The sequence below is a fragment of the Cynocephalus volans genome, chromosome 11 (assembly GCF_027409185.1).
Source record: "Cynocephalus volans isolate mCynVol1 chromosome 11, mCynVol1.pri, whole genome shotgun sequence".
Lineage (NCBI taxonomy): Eukaryota > Metazoa > Chordata > Mammalia > Dermoptera > Cynocephalidae > Cynocephalus > Cynocephalus volans.
The window spans coordinates 129672908-129689609 of record NC_084470.1 but is presented as its reverse complement, the minus strand read 5'-3'; the positions used below and the strand labels follow the sequence as shown (position 1 = coordinate 129689609).

Here is a 16702-nt window from a genome sequence, read left to right as displayed (position 1 = left end):
CAATAATTACTCCTATGTATATACATAGAAAGAGAAAAAGTAGTAGAAAAAAAATCTATTGAGTCTAAATATCCCATATGTTCAATAAAAACCAAAACCTTTTAGCCTCTTATTTTTTATAAGAAGCTTTTTTTTTTTTTTTTTCAGAAATGTTTTCTACTAACCAGTCTTCTGGAAAGTGTTAATAAGTATGCCATAAAAACGGGTTGAAAAGTTAAACGAAGTTGGGAATGCACTACATATTACATCTCCCTGCTGGGGATTCCTAAACTTTGTTAGAATTATAAATTCCAGAGTCCTATAAAGATATCTTTTTTAAAAATGTGGTCTGTATTAAGCCAATATTATTACCCTAATACCAAAGCCAGACAAGGACACTGTAAGAAAAGAAAACTGCAAGCCAATATACCTAATGAATATAGATGTAAAGTTTTTCATCAAAATATTAGCAAACAAAACTCAACAACATGTTAAAAGAATCGTTTACTATGATTGAGTGGGATTTATACCTGGAATGAAGGATAGTTCAATACACAGAAATCAATACAGGTGATATATTATATTGACAAAATAAAGGATAAAATTATATCATCATCACAGTACATGCAAAAAAAAATGCATTTTATAAAATTCAACACTCCTTTATGATAAAACCCTCAACTGATTAGGTACAGAGAGAATGTGCATCAACACAGTAAGTGCCATATATGACAAATCCATAGCTAAATTATCCCCAATGGTGAAGAGGTAAAAGCTTTTCCTCTAAGATCAGGGTCAAGGCAAAGATGCCCACTCTCACTATGTTGCAAGTTAACATGACTGACTCCATCTTTATCTCAGTTGTAAAAACACTTAAATACATTTCTACACTCTATAGCTCTGTGGTCACAAGCCTGTTCCTGTGTTAGCAAAGAAAACAACAGACTGCCAGCTCTTTCCTGTGTAGATGAGAAACAGAGTTGCTCTCTAAAGTGGACCCCTCCTCAAGTAACCACATTTCCTGCCCTTACACCCAGGTGTGATAGACCCTTACTCAAAAAAGCTTCTTTACCTAGGTTTAACTCACAACCACGGACCCATTTAAACTAAACATGTTTTTTGTGGAAAATTTTTATGCTCTGCTATAACTTGCATATTTCAGATTCTGTAAACCAGCTTGCTTACTCTGGCAGAACAACCTATAGGCCAAACAGGATGCAGTTTAGGCCTATAAGAACCTTTTCCTAATGAGGCTGGGGGCTTCACTCTATCCAGACTGCCTGGGGAGACAGCCATTGGCTGGCAGGAGAAATAAACCTTCCACAGCCCCCAGGTATTTTGTATGGTGTCCACCTTATTGGGAACTGTGCCTCACAACAACTACTTCTATTTGACATAGTATTAGAATTCTTAGGCAGAGCAATTAGACAAGAGAAAGAAATAGGAAGGGAAGAAATGATGTTTTCTCTTTTTGCTGATTACATTATCTTATATGCAGAAACCCTAAAGACTCCACCAAAAAACTGTTAGAACTGATAAACAAAATCAGTAAAGTTGGAGGGCACAAAATCAAAATACTAAAATCAGTAGTGTTTCTATATACTAATAACAGACTATTCATATTATTAAAAGGAAATTAAGAAACAATTAAGAAAACAATCCCATGTACAATAGACAAACAAAAAAATAAAATACTTAGGCATGAATTTAATCAACAAGGTAAAAGTCCTATATACTGAAAATTATAAAACACTGATGAAAGGAATTGAAGAAAACACAAATAAATGAAAAGAAAATGTAGGCTGATGGCTCCACAACATTGGTCTGGGAAACAATTTGTTCAATATGACCGAAAGCTCAGGCAACAATTGCAAAAACAGACAAATAAAATGGCATCAAACTAAAATGCTTTAGCACAGCAAATCAAACAATTGATGAGGTGCTCAGACAACCCGCACAATGGGAGAAAATATTTGCAAATCATACATCTGATAAGGTGTTAATATACAAAATATGTAAGAAACTCAAATAACTCAATGGCCAGAAAACAAATAACCTGATTAAAAAAATGAACAAAAGACCTGAATAGATATTTCTCAAAAGAATACATACAAATAAACACAGGTACATTTTTAAAAAATGCTCAACATCACCAATATCTAGGAAAATACAAAATAAAACCAAATGAGATATTACCTCACACCTGTGAGAATGGCTATTGTCCAAAATATGAAGGATAACTGTTGATGATGGTGTGGTGAACAGGGAACTCTTGTACATTGTTGGTGGAAGCGTAAATTAATACAGCTATTCTGGAAAACAATATGGAGATATCTTAGTTCATTTTCTATTTCCATGTAAAAGAGCACCTGAAACTGGGTAATTCATATGGAAATTAAATTTATTTATTATGATTCTGGAGGCTGGGAAGTCTAAGGTCAAGGTGGCACATCTAGTGAGGGCCTTTTTGCTGTTGGAAAATATCTGCAGAGTCCCGAGGTGATACAGGGCATCACATACTAAGAGGGCTGAGCAGGCTGGTTCAGGTCTCTCTTTTTCTTCTTAGAAAGCTACCAGTTTCATTCTAGTGATAACTCATTAATTCATTAACCCACTAATCCATTAATCCTTGAGGGCTCTACCCTCATGATCCAATAACCTCCTAAAAGTCCCATTTTTCAAATAACATAGTTAGGTAGCCCACCCTCTTAATACTGTTAAAATGGGTATTAAGTTTTAACATAAGTTTTGGAGGTAACATTCAAACCATAGCATTCTGCCCTGCTCCCCCCAATAACTCATACCCCTCTTACATACAAATATATTTATTCTATCCTCATAGCCCCAAAGTCTTAATTCATTCTAGCATCAATTCAAAAGTTCGAAGTCCAGAGTTTCACCTGCAAGCCTGTGAAATCAAAACAAATTATCTTCTTCCAAGATACAATGGTGGGACAGGCATAAGTCAGACACTCCTCTTTAAAAAGGAAGAGATAACCCCCCACTGCAAAAGGGGCAACAGGCCCCAAGCAAGTTTGAAACCAAGCAGTGCTAACATTAAATTTTAAAGCTGAGAAATAATGTCTCCTGACTATATGTCTGGAATCCTTTGCACATTGGTACAAAGAGACATAATCAGGAGACATATATAGTCAAGACTGTGGAAAGCCCCCACTGTAGGGGTTTTCTGGGTTCACACTCACTTTAGCTCTGACAGGCTGATATTGCACACTGATAGCTCCATAATTCTGAGGTCCTGGTGGTGGTCCCACCCTTGCAGCTCCACTAGGCATTGTCCTGGTGGGGACTCTCTGCAGCAGCTCTGACCCCACAATTCCAATTCTCACTTCTCTAGTGGAGGCTCACTGTGACCTCTGCAACAAGTCTTCACCTGGAACCTCAGGTTTTTCAATACATTTTTTGAAATTTAGGTGGATCCATGTTTTTATAGCTTTTGCATTGTGCAAGCTTGCAGTCTTAACACTACATAGATGTTGCTGAGGCTTACAGCTCGTATCTTCCGGAGCAATGGTTCAAGCCACATCTGGATCCATTTGAGCCACAGGTGAGACAGATGAAAAGAGCTGAGTTGGATTGCAGACAGCATGACTAGTGTGTGCACCCTCTACTAAATTCTGTGCTTCAACTAAGACAAAGGATTTTGGTTGACTTCTCTGCTATGTTGGAAGGCCTTCTTTGCTCATCACAGACCAAGCTCCAAGGTCTAATCTATAATAGGTGATACTGGAGACTTGGCTTCTATCAGTCAGGACTTCTCCAGGGAAAATGAAACTTAGGGCCTCTCATCTCACAGTTCCACAAATGCAAATGTATTGCCCCACACTTTACCCCTAACCCAGGGTACATAGTGCCAAGGGGAACAGAAAACTTTTCATTTGTCTCTAGAATCTTTCTAGTACCTACAACTTGGAGAGATTTTCCACATCTGGAAGGAAGTTAAACAGATTATTGTTGTTTTACAACTGAATGGCTATATTAGAATTCAAGAACAAATATTCTGACTGAGTTAGTCTTTACAGGGGATGATCTCCAAAGCACTGATTGTTCTCTACAGCTCTTAAAGAGGGTGGTGAGCCCGTAGAATATGTAGGCAAGAAAATTCACATCATGAAATACCTTTTGCAACACGCTCACATTTATTACTTTATTAAATAGATTAGAAATCAGCAAAGTTACCTGTGTTCTGTTATTTTTAAAAAAGAAAATTAAAACAAAAAGCAGAAACATTCTTTATAAAATTGTAATGAGATTCTCTTGAATAAGGGTAATATTTTCTCTAAATTTAATGTTTTCTTCTGTGAAGTATTGTGTGAACTTCTAATAAAGATAATTTTTTCAGACCTTAGAAATTCCTCTGGCAAAATTTAATCATTTATAATCTGTCATGGTTACATGAATTTTGTATTACTTACTCTAATGAGAATACATTTATTATTTTTAATGTTTCTTTACCCTTTTTGAAGATTATTTACATTTGTCATGTCTGTATATTTCACTTGTTAAATGACAGGAAGTAAAGAACAGTGAAGTATAATCTCAGTATATTTAACTTTTTTAAAAAGAGCACTAATGCTGTCTGCAAGCTTACAAAACCTGCTTAAACATGAGACATAATATATTACTCATGTCACAGGATAATATGATTTTCTATTACTTTTCCTTCAATGTAGAAATATGCAATTTAAATTTTATTTCAAATAAACATATATCTAGCTACAGACAAACTAATGAAAAAAGAATTAAGGCATACTTCAGTCACATTAAAAACCTTACTAGGCTGAAAAAAAATACCTCTGATCTGTCATATAAACTTAAGCATTAAAATGTTTAATCTTGTCTAAGTTTTTTTGTTCACTAACAGATTGTTAAGAAAATATTCTATCCACAACATAAACTCATACAAAAGAGATATATTTTAATGCTATCATTTTTAAATTAGTCACACCTTATACAAAGCATTCTACTGCTAGTGATATTTTCTGGCATAAGCCAAATGATAAAAACGTAGCATTTATTCTGGTCAGTAAACTGAGCAAAAACCCCCAGATTTTCCTCTTTGAAGTTTTAGATCTACATGTATTCAATACCTTTATGAATAATACAAAGAGAATGTGTGGACAATAGTCCCAAGCTTTCTTAGTCTGAACCATAGTAAATAGCTAATATTCAACTGTCTTTTATCTACTAAACCAGCATTTTCATATCATTCAATTTAATAATTGAATAAAATTTGCCACATGGTGAAAGCTAAGCTAAAGGGATTGAATTGTAATAAAACTTGTCAATGGTTTTGTGAATGATCTCTTATCTTACATTTTTGTTATGAGGAGAGTGAATTTCAAAAACTAACTTAGAATTATAAGCTCTGAATGATGAATTATAACTCAAATAAGGGATGGAGAAATTGTTGTAGATCATTTCTCTCTATAAAAGAAAGAAATCCACACATATGTAATCAACTTATTTACAACAAGGGTGCCAAGAATACACATAGGAAAGAGACAGTCTTCCACAAATGCTGAGGGTGAAACTGGATGTCCATACACAAAAGAACCTTTGTCGTACATCACACACACAAACTCACTCAAAATGGATTAAAGTATTAAGCATAAAACCTGAATCTAGAAAACTCCCAGAAGAAAACTTAGGCAATAATTTCTTGGCTATGACACTAAAACAGCACCAAAACAAAAATAGACAAGACAGATTGACCAAACTTAAAAGCTTCTGTCCAGCAAAGAAAACAATCCACCCTTCCCTTGGTTTCCAGTGGTTATCTTAGCCTGTTCTGTGAAAATGAACCTGGGTGCTGTAAACGCTTCTCTTCCGTCAGCAGACAAGATGATGCTAGTGTTTTCAGTAGAGAGCACTGGAGGGACACTGGAGAAGGAGTTTGTTTTGCCTTGTTTTCCTTTTTCCAGGTTCCAGTATGCTTCCCTCACTAGGCTGCTTCAGCATGCAGTTTCTCTAGCTCTGGCTTTCCAGTGAGTGCCTTCCCTACCCTTCCGCTCCTGCAATGAACAGCCCTCCAGGAAAAGGCTCCTGAAGTGTCCAGCAGCCAGCAGCTTCCCTAGATGCACCCTAGGGAGGCTTCACAGGACAGCTCTATCAGCAAGACAGCTCCTATGAACAGCTTCCCAGACATCCCTCATTTGACTTTGCAGCAAGTTGGGATGCACAGCACCCCTCTGTGATCAGATTCCCCAAGTACCCCAGAGGGCAGGTTTACAGCAACTTCTTTTTTTTTTTTTTTTTTTTGTCTTTTTCGTGACCGGCACCCAGCCAGTGAGTGCACCGGCCATTCCTATATAGGATCCGAACCCGCCGCAGGAGCGTAGCTGCACTCCCAGCGCTGCACTCTCCCGAGTGCGCCACAGGCTCGGCCCCTACAGCAACTTCTGACAGCGAGGCATCACAGCAAATTCTCTCTCACCCAGCATGCCATGCTGTTGACCTCTTCAACATGGTCTGATCCTACCCTTGCTGCTGGTGGTGGAGCGTCTCTCCTTTGGGTGCACTATCTCAACCATAGGAGACATAGGAGTGATAGCTGCTCCTTATACCTGCGAGTCTATATTCCTGAGGTGTCTTTATTTCTTATTAACCAATCCCTCATTCCTCCAATCTTCTGTTACTATTAAAAACTCTTCACATTACACTTTTCCTGTTCAAATTATGGTGTGGTTTCTCTCCCACAACTAGACCCAGACTGATATAAAATTGCTACAGGAGATGTTTCAGGAGCTAGAACTGCAAAGATAGGATTTTGCTCTTCTTCCTGATTTTTTTTTGGGGGGGTGGGGCAGCTGGCCTGTACAGGGATGTGAACCCTCGACTTTGACCTTGTAACACCAGGCTCTAACCAACTGAGCTAAGCGGCCAGCCCCCAAAATTGGATTTTGTTGTTGGTTTGATCCTGCTCTTGGACTAGAGCACAATTCTGACTTCCATACGAAACTGAAATAAGATGCTCGTAATCCACAGCATGCAGAAGCACAGAAATTAGTCAAGCTATCACCTGTGATCGAGTGTGACTAAGTAACAACTAACGCACACTGCTTTGGGAGCTGAAGTGATTGCACTTAAGGATTATCACAGTAATGATGACTTTGGTGTGAGATGAGTTCACTTGAGGGCACTTGAAGGTGACAGAAAAGCTATATGGCTTGTATTGCTGAGAATCAAATGTGAAATTTATTCGTAGGTGGCAGAATTATCGTGACAGTTGAATTCTCAGTCTCACCAAATTTCACATATGCAAATTAGTCATTAACTGGGAAAGGATGAAACCTGAAACTTGAAGTGGGGACATCTGCTTCAATCCTGATGAAACTGATAATCTTGAATATCTGTATCACTCTGAGTATCACTTCCAAGTGGAAATAGCTTGCCGTTCTGAGTCTGAGGTCCCTACTCTTCCTTTCTTTAAAAACTCTACAACAGGCAAGTGTCTTGATAGGTGTCATGATTAGTTTTGTGTGTCTACCTGAAAGGTCGTTTTGGATGAGATTTATATTTAAATCAGTGGGCTTTGAATAAAGCAGGTTGCTGATCTAATCAAATCATTTAAAGGACAAAATAGAACAAAAGACTCATCTCCCCTGATCATGAGGGAATTGTGTAGCGGACAGCTTTTGGATTTAAACTGCATATCTGCTACTCCCTGGATCTCCAGTCTGCCTGCCTGACCCAGAGATTTCAGACTCTTTCTAGAGATAGAGAGAGAGAGAGAGACAGACACAGAGATAGAGATATATAAATCTCCTATTAGCTCTTTTTCTGTGAAAGCCCAGGCTAATTCAAAAGAGGACACTCAATTTCCTCAAACCCATCATAATTACTCCTTGTTTCCTCTTGACCCAGGACTAATGTCAAATCTCAGCATGTTCCAAGGGGATAAATACATACTATGTTTCTGGAGGAAAGAGCTTAGACATGAAAATAACTGCAAAATTTTGCTAATGTATATTGACAGAAACCCGGGGAACATGTGCAGGGGTGAATTCTAAGGGATTTAGACCAAGGAAGGTAGAATATAACAGTACTTCATGCCAATTCCTTGATATAGGTGCACTTACAGAAATTCAGAAATAAATGTCATAGGTCGTGTAGCTAGAAGAGGCTCTAACATCTAACTTGCTTTGTTGACTGAAGTTTGGACTCAGTGATGTCCTACATTTAATGAGACTGAGGAGCCTGAACTTCCCAGGCATGTTGTGGAGGAGAGAATAAAACATTGTATTAATTAAATCTCGGACTTTTCAGAACTAACACTTGATTTAAAGCCTACACACCTTTCGTTATTACAGACATACAGTCAATACGCAAATTTATGGAGTGTTTCCATATTACTTAATTTATATCAAGTATTCATTTCCACTTTGAATAATCTATCCCCAGGTGATTGTTTTGATTTTTTTTTTTTTTTTTTAGCGAAATACACAATGTTTGTCTATTTCTCTAAGGGATTTTAGCTGTACTATTAACTAAGAAAATTTATTGATGTCTGAAGATTCATTGATCTGCAATGAAAAAGATTTAATAAACTTCTGAATTAGTGCCACTTTTATATCATTTGGCATGTAATGCATCTTATTTTATATCATCCTAAAGTGGCATCATTTTATTTGATTTGTTTTTTGGTTCAGAATATAAGGCTGACAATTTCCTTATGGATGATGAAATGAGCAATTCTCGTATTTTGTCAAGCATCTTAACTTCAGCTACTAATGATGTAACTGTTTAGCTAGTTTTTTAATTTCCATCTGATGCTTTTTCTAACATAGCTTTAAAAAGATTTATATTTATTATTTACTTTGTATTCGTAAACATTTGTAAGTATTGAGTTAAATAAAATGGCTCATTTGTGGCAAGGTGATGGCAGAGTTTGCTTTATACCATTCCTTTATTTGATACCAGTTTTAATGCAAATAAATTATATGAGCTGAGAAAGCAAAGAATCATAGGGTATACAAATACAAATTTGAATAATTCTTACTAGTTGACTAGTTTGTGACAGTTTATTTGGACCACTATGCTTACTTTGCAAATGTGATAAATTTTTGTATCTAAATTAAAAGTTGACGATTAAGAGGACAAACTAAAGTACACATAAAAATATATAGTTAAATATAAAATACTTAGGCGTCCTGTATGTTTTATTGCTTCAGCAACAGTTTTAAAAATAAGTCCTCTGTATTCTTAATAATGCCGTTTAAAAATCATGTCAAGATTATATATGAAATAAGCAGAATAAAATTATCAAAATATAAATTTCACTTAAAACAAGAAAGTTCAAAAGTTTGTGAAATATAAATACAATTTATGATCATGTATAAAATAATTTTAAAAATTTCTAGTCAAAAAACAAATATTTCCCTGTAATTAATGAATTAAATTAAACAATGTTTAATAAAATATTTTTTATTTCTAAAAGAAAAAGTCATCATAAAACTTGATCAAAAATTATGATATAGATAATAATTAAGTTTATTTATTTATTTATTTATTATTTTTTATTTTATCATTTAATCCTTTAATACTTTTGAAACATTATTTTTCCTTTAACAAAAGGTATGGTAGTTATACTGTATGCTAGTGGTAGAAAATTAAGATCTCTTCTATAAAATCCTATAGAAAGAAATCTTACTTAGTACTGAATGTACCAAGTCTTGTTATAAAAACTGTAAAAGAAGCTAGGCAATAGACTTAACCTCGAAGTAGACCCACTTCCCTCTGAACAAAAGATTTGCTATGCTTCCTAGATATCCCTTCAGAAAAGGCTTCTCTAAATAAACTGTCGAGTTTTGAACACCAGGAAGTAAGTACAGAACAGGAATGTGAGCAGCTCATCCAACATATCTGCCCTTACTCCATGGTCACGAAAATGAAGTCCACAGGAACAGGTGGGGAGGAAAACAATGATGCATGGTTGTCAGATACCCAGAGGAGTTTGCTGCTGTGACTCTCTTTACCTGTGACCTAAGGGTCAGTTGTTTATGCAGATGCAATGGAAATAAAATTGAATGGGACCTGAAGAGGATAGTAAAAATGAAACGTACACTTCAACATTTTTTACTTTTCGTGAAGTCATATGGTTTCCACCACTGAGCAAACTGCAGTGCTTTCTTCCTCTGATCTTCAAAGCTTTCTCGGATTCCTTTCCTCCAAAGTCTTGGTTCTATATCCAGCATTCCACCAATTATTTCCTTTCCAAAGTAATGAGGGAATTTGTGTTGATCTTCAATAACATGGGCAAACCCTCCTTGAAGGCCAAAGTCCATGGAGAAGTAAGGTAAGCCTCTGGGTACAGACTTCCTGATATCTTTAGAGGAGAGATCAATTAAGTTCTTGTTCATAGACCACTCTTCATCAGATTCCATTATGGCTTTCTTAAAATAGATGGGAGCCATATCACCCACTTCCTTTGGAAGAGGAATGCATTCATAAACCATGTGATACTGTTTCTTCATGCTCATATTAGTCTCTAAAAAGATGCAGTCCAATCCCTTAACTTCAAACATGTTTACCAATGATTTTCTGAACATCTGAATTTCCTCCCAGATGTCTTCATCCAGTAAGGTAGCTGCTCTATGGTGCTGCAAAGGTACTATCAGGCAGTGCCCCTCGGTAAGAGATCGGAAGTTGGGTAAACATACATAAACCTTAACACCTATTGCAACAATAAGGTGCTTGGGAAATTGAGAGCTGTCAAAACAGTACAGATATTTTTCCATTTGTGCAACAAGACTCTGATGCTCAGCAATAGCTTTTTTCCTCTGGTTCTCTTCCTTGTCACCAAGACATTCTCTCTCGGCTGCTTGGAGACAAACATGTCATCCAGAGTATAATAGTCTCCATCTGTTTTCCCCATAAACTTAGATGCCATTCTCATAAAAAGTTTGTTTTGGTTTTCTGCTGTTCCCGTCTTTTCGTTTTTGACTAAATCATTCAGGCTTAGATTATCATCATCATGAAAGTATCTGATCCTTTCTTTTTCCTCATGGGTTGAAACCATCTGTCTCTTCCTTCTTCCTCCTTTTGATTCCAGAGGTTTTCCTGGTGTGTTTACAGGCCATACTCTTCCAGACTGATCTGTTCTGACAAGGATCACTTCTTGCTGATCTTCATTCTCTACCCCAGATTTTTTTTGATGATATCTGTGTCACAGTTTCTTTGAATTTATTTGCCTTTTCAAGTTGAGCTTTAAGTTGTTCAGCTAATTCCATATTCCCCATCATCTCTGCCTTGATAATCTTGGCTCCCAACTTGTTCTTCTCATCAACACTCAGGATGTGGATGGACTCATCCTCTGGACCCATATCTTTCAGCTACAAAGTCCTCAAAATTTCTATTTTGTTTCTCAGCTTGTTCCTTCATTCGTTGATAAGATTTCCTTAGCCAACTTAATCCACCGTCTTCTACTACTGAAACTTTAGTAAGTGATGATACACTACAGTCTTCTGGTGGAAGACCTGCCCCACCATCCTTCCAGAATGGATTCAATTCTCTTTCCAGCAGTTTGGACTGTTCAAGTGCTTGGGTTTTCTCTTGTTCTATTTTCCTTATAGTTTCCTTTTCAGCTTTGAGTGATGATGACGACACAGTTTTAACAGACATAAAATCAACAGTCATCCACTCATCCCTCTGAATAACTTGATTGTCATCTTCTTTTTCAGACTTTTCATCTTTCACTTTCCAGGCCTTTCCCTTGCCAGGAGTAATGGGATGGAACAGCCTCAACCCACTCATCTTCAGAGCTTTCAGCACAGAGCTTTAGTTTCTACCAACATCAAGAGTACTCACATCTTTGCTTCTTGATGAACTATCAGATGAATCATTGTTTTTTTCATATTTCTGTTTCTTGCTCTTTTTCTTCTCTTTCTTTACTTTCTTTGAATGCTTGTCTTTTTTCTTTGTTTTCTTCACAGAATGTTCCTGTGAGAATTGTTCAATTCGCTCATTCACATCAGGTAGCATCCAGGTATCCTCACCCCGGAGTCGCTTAAGTTCTTTACGCCGTTCTTCTTTTTCAAAATTGGCTTTAGCCTGGCACAACACCTCAGCTCTGGCAATCCGGGTCTGTTCTTAGATAATAATTAAGTTTTAAGTAGTTAAAAGGAACCGTTATCTCTAGAATGCTAGATAATGATAATATTTATAAAATAAAAATGATGAGAACACTTATCTTTTACTTACAGGACAAAAATATAAAAAGTAGTAACTTTAAAGGGAAGAAAAATTGAAAAATTTTTACGTACCTATAAAACAAAAGATTTCCATAATGATAAGTTGAGAGCGAATGAGCAATCAGGCTAACTGCTGTGATTCAGATGGTTCAACAGGAGGATCATGAAATGGGCTAAGAATCTGTCTGTGGGTGACATGCAGGAAGCCTTACACACCAAACTAATAGTTAGTGGGATTAGGAGTGTACAAAGGCATCACACAAATAGTGTTTAAATAAATTTTCAACCTTTGTAAATATCAGATAAATGTCCTCACATGGCAGAGAGAGAGGGCAAGTCTGCATGAGAAATCAAATCAGCCAGAACCTTGATGTTGTACTTTGCAGCCTCAAGAATTGAAAAAAACAAATGCCTGTTGTTTAAACCACCCAGTCTATATTTTGTTATGGCAGCCTGAGCAGACTAATACAGCAGGATAATGTAGTCATTAAGAGCATGAATTTTGGAGCCTGATATCCTGAATATAAATTGTGGTTTAGCATTACTAGTTTGTGTGACATTGGGTTATATTTTATTTATTCTTCCTGTGTCTCAGATTTGTCATCTATAAAGTGACAATAACAATAGAACCTACCTCATAGAGTAGTTCTTAAAATTAAATGAGAAAATAGTTTAAAGCACTTTGTAACTAAGCATATAGGATATTCTCACCGCTCCTATTTATCTTAGAATTGGAAGTATTACCAGAATAATCATGCAAGAGAAAGAAATAAGGGGCATCCAGATTGGAAAATACGAAGTCAAACTTTTCCTGTTTGCAGATGACATGATCCTATATATGGAAAAACTTAAAGACTCTACTAAAAAATTCCTAGAGCTGAAAAACAAATTCAGTGAAGTTGCAGGATACAAAATCAATATACAAAAATCGATAGCACTTTTATACACTAACAATGAAATAGAAAAAGAAATGAAGAAAGCTAGCCCACTTACAGTAGTGACCAAAAAAGTAAAATACCTAAAAATCAATTTAGCCAAGGAGGTGAAAGATCTCTACAAGGAGAACTAGAAATCACTGCTGAAAGATATTAAAGAGGACTCAAAATATGGAAAGACATTTATGCTCTTGGATTAGAATGATTAACTTTGTGAAAATGTCCATACTACCCAAAGCAATCTACAGATTCAATTTAATTCTCATCCAAATACCAGTGACATTCTTCACAGAAATAGAAAAAACAATCTTAACATTCATATAGAACAACAAAATGCTCCAAATAGAGGAGGCAATCCTGAGTAAAAAAAATTAAATTAAATTAAACAAAACCAGAGACATTACACTTCCTGACTTCAAATTAGACTACAAAGGTATAGTAACCAAAATAGCATGGTGCTGGCATAAAAACAGACACACAGACCTTTGCTGCATTTTTCAATTTCATTCATTGCATTCTTCAGCTCTAGAGTTTCCCTTTAGTTGTTCTTCATGATTTTGGTCTCTTCATTGAACATCTTGTTTTGTTCATGATTTTTTTTTGTATATTATTGAGATTATTATCTGTGTTCTCTTATAGCTCACTTGAGCTTCCTTAAAGCAATTATTTAAAATTTTTTTATCAGGCAATTTGTCAATCTCTATTTCTTTGGGGAGGAGTCAGTTAGGTCAGTTGTGTTCCTTGGTGGTGTTATTTTTTCTTGCGCGCGTGCGTGCATGTGTGTGTGTGTGTGTGTGTGTGTGTTGTTGTTCTTTTGTATTGGTATCTGCACATTTACTGGAGCAGTCACCTCTTTCAGACTTTATGGACTGGTTTCAGTGGAGAAAACTTTCACCTATGTGTGGGCGGGAGGGCTCTGGCTCAGTGGGATGGGACAGTTCCAGGTCCAGTGAGCGCACAGTATCCACGCAGCTCTGTCAGCTGAGGTCAGTGTCAGTAAAGACGGTGGGGTCCCTCGCAGACATGGTTCCAAGTGTGTACAGCAGCAGTGAGGGCTCCTGGGGTCTTCAGTGGTAAAGGCTGCTGGGGTCATCCCAATGTCTTTCTCTCTCTCAGTTAAGGGGATCCTTCTTGGCAGCAGGTCCTATTTGTGGGCATGCTCTTGGTGGCAGTGGCACTGATATTTGATGCCTGGCACCACTAGCTTGCTGTGGTGGTGGCACCTGTTACTGAGGTGTAGGTGCTCACAGAGTAGGTGGTGTAGCTGGGTCTGGAGTGCAGGCATGTGTGGAGCGGCTGTGGCTCCAGGGCACAAGGTTGAGGGGAGGGGTGGTCCCAGTGACCGTGAGCTCTCATCACTTCATGTCGCCTCCTCATCCATTTTGAATACAAGTGTATCTTTCTCATACCAGAAACAGGGCTCAGTCACCCCTAATGCATTTTCTAGTTCTACCCACACCCAAACGGCTCAAGCTGGTGGCCAGAGGTAAGAATTTAGAGGCCTCTCTTCCTACTGAGATTCTTGCTTTCCCACCGCTCCCATTACAAGGACAATTGAGACATTTGCTCATGAACTTAAGGTGACTCACCTCCCAATCCATTATATATACTTGCTAGTTGCCATGGGCTTTTCTCTCTCTCTCTCTCTCTCTGTCTGGCTCCTCATTCCCACCTAGTGTGACCCAGGGTTGGAGGACTGACCTCCAGCCAGACTCATTATTCCCTCCTGGCCTAGAATCTGTAAGCAAGAATCTCTGAACTTGTTCCTATTGCAGTGGTCTATTGAATTTGTACTTTTTGTCTGAAAAACTAGGGACTGCCCCAGGCCAGATTATCCCTGGGATGATGGGAAGAACACAGTGTTGTGCTCTCAGCACCAGAGCACGGTCAGGCAGGCATAAATTCGACATGGGTCAGACAAGAGCCACACGGACATCTGACAGTGTTAACAAATTTCCTGTGTGATGGACCCCCTGGTGGTAGGTCAGACAACGAGGCCTTAGGCCATCTCGCAGGTAAAAGAAGCCTCCTGTGGGAGGCCCACAGGAGCATCCATGTCCAGCTCCCCTGTATTGGCCACTAGGGCAAGGTCAATTCTGCTTCTGGAATTCCAGTTTAGCTCGGGACTCGACACGCCAGTCTTCATGTGTCATGAAAGTAGCTCCTTGTTGGGGAAGACACAGCAGCCTCTCCTCCTGCTGGGGAGTCTACGATGGTGATGGCTGTTGTCACCTCAGTGGTGGAAGCCACCAGTGTCCTCTCTGGAACAGGCTGCTGGAAGCCACATCGGTGAACAGTAAGAACATGCCGTGAATGCGGTGAGGAGTCTGCAACCATCACATGGGCTTTTGGGGTCCTCAGTGGCAAAGGCTGCTGGGGTCCTCTGCACAGCTGGCCACGAAGTACAAAGTTGACATCTGCCGTGTGGCTGACACTCGTACCCCTGCCATTCTTCTTTGTACCTAGACATGTGCAGAGGTCTCAGATATGCCGATTTCCCCAGAGATCCTTTCTGCAGTTTTTGTCAATTGTTTGCTCCGTTGCGTTGCTGCAGGTTCTCAGTGGATCTCTTGTGCCAATTACACAGCTTTAATACAAGTACTGTAGAAAAATACAAATAGTTTTTTAAAGTGTTTAGATAAATTCAGGGAAATTATAACTACAGGAGCATATTAAAGGAATCAAGCACTTCTAGTTTTTGAAATTGGTATTATGAAAACAAATATATCATTCAAGAATGTACTATCTTGATACTTCAGTCAGCTTCATGATAACCAAAAGTTTCCTGGGTATCACCTGATATTATGATTTCCGTATTCTTATAAGTCTGAGATACCTAAAAGAAGTGAAAGTATTTCTAAAAATTGCAGTAACCTCCTGTCTGACCTTTCCACTTCAACTCTTGCCTCCTTCCAGTCCAGTCTGTACCCAGTATCTCCAGTAAGCCTTTAACAGTAAAAAGCAAATCATCATATGTCTTTTCAACTTAAAACACATCAGTGATTTCTTATCACCTGCATTTAGATAACATTCAAACTCTTCATCATCTCCTCCATGCCTACTTGTGTAATAGAAATATAAGGATGTCGTTTAAATGGATCCATTAATGAATTGTATGGTGGCTGCGGCATTTCAGATAGGTTATGTATTTTCAGGAAAAGACCACACACACACACACACACACACACACACACACACACACACACACACATTCTGTAAGGTATAGTAAATTCCCAATTTTATCAGCAAGGATGTAAAATGTCAGCAATGACAAACGTAACAAAGAGTAGGAACAGATGGAGGCTACCTTAGTTCTGCATCTCTTGTTCTCAGAGACCTAGAAAGGGGAAGGTAAATGATGGACCACTAACTGGGATGCATTAGAGTCCTGGAATATTACCAGTAAGATTGCTGTTGCCTTCCCTTTGGGAAGGAAATGGTCTGGTTTGGAATCACAATATGAACTTCCCTTCTCATTCATTACTTTGTTAATTAAGTTCCTTGTTTATCAAAAATCCTTTTTTCCCCAAAACAAAATCCTATAAATAATTCAAAATTCCAATACTGAAAAAAATCACC

General features: G+C 37.8%; 1 pseudogene; it reads right to left on the bottom strand.

Moving 5' to 3' along the window:
* Positions 1-9898: 9898 nt before the first annotated feature.
* On the bottom strand, positions 9899-15269 carry LOC134390270 (CWF19-like protein 2; annotated as a pseudogene).
* Between the last annotated feature and the right edge of the window lie 1433 nt (positions 15270-16702).